The sequence below is a fragment of the Herpailurus yagouaroundi genome, unplaced genomic scaffold (genome assembly GCF_014898765.1).
Source record: "Herpailurus yagouaroundi ecotype Mexico unplaced genomic scaffold, PumYag 140, whole genome shotgun sequence".
Classification (NCBI taxonomy): Eukaryota; Metazoa; Chordata; class Mammalia; order Carnivora; family Felidae; genus Herpailurus; species Herpailurus yagouaroundi.
Window position 1 is genome coordinate 7,826,256 of NW_024412395.1, and position 761 is coordinate 7,827,016.

The window sequence follows — 761 nt, forward strand, 5'->3', positions numbered from 1 at the left end:
AGTAGTTGCCACAGAGGAAGCAATCTGTACTGATCCAAGCAAGAAACAATACAAAACTCTTGGCCCATGGAATTAGTTAACTAAGTTACAGTTAAATCCCAGCGTCACCAGTACCTCGTCTCAGTTTCCCCTTCACGAGAATGAAGATAGCAAATATAACTGCCTCTTGCAATAATTATAAGGAATAAATGAGAGAGCAATGTACGCAAATGGGCCAGATGTGAGATGTGGCCTGCAGATACAGTACGTAAAGAGCTAAGCACTAAATTTAAACTCAAACTTGACTTAAATTTGACTTTGAACTTAGATTGTCCAAATCTAAGACATGCATGGCATCTTATCATTTATAATCTGTAGGACAGTAGATAATCGTTCACTGTTATGACACTATTCTCATGAATCTATGTGTCACCCCTGCGCAGGGACCCTGCCAGTCTTCTCTGCGTCGTTCCAATTTTAGTCACGTGTGCTGCCGAAGCGAGCACACAACAGTACTCTCGATGAGCATAAACCCCTAACGGGTTTTCCAAGAATTCTTTCCATCGTATAAGATCCCACGTGGAGAGAAGGTTTGGGGATGCATACGGCATTGTGCAGGCAACTTGCAGAACTGCTAAAGCCAGCCAGGGAACACAGAGGGCGGAGAGGGTCGGTATCAAGCCCGAGAGTGTCCCTCAGATCAGGTAGAAAGGAAATCATGTGCTTTTGCTTCCGTTAGACTAATTCTTGTCCCCGCACCAATAAACAAGCCACTTAGCAAA

At 43.9% G+C, this 761-nt stretch overlaps 1 non-coding gene across 1 annotated transcript; it reads right to left on the reverse strand.

Annotated features, from left to right (window-relative positions):
• Positions 1-377: 377 nt before the first annotated feature.
• Positions 378-485, reverse strand: LOC121031151 (U6 spliceosomal RNA). Its single transcript, XR_005790583.1, has one exon. It is a non-coding gene; the product is annotated as a U6 spliceosomal RNA (small nuclear RNA).
• Positions 486-761: the final 276 nt, after the last annotated feature.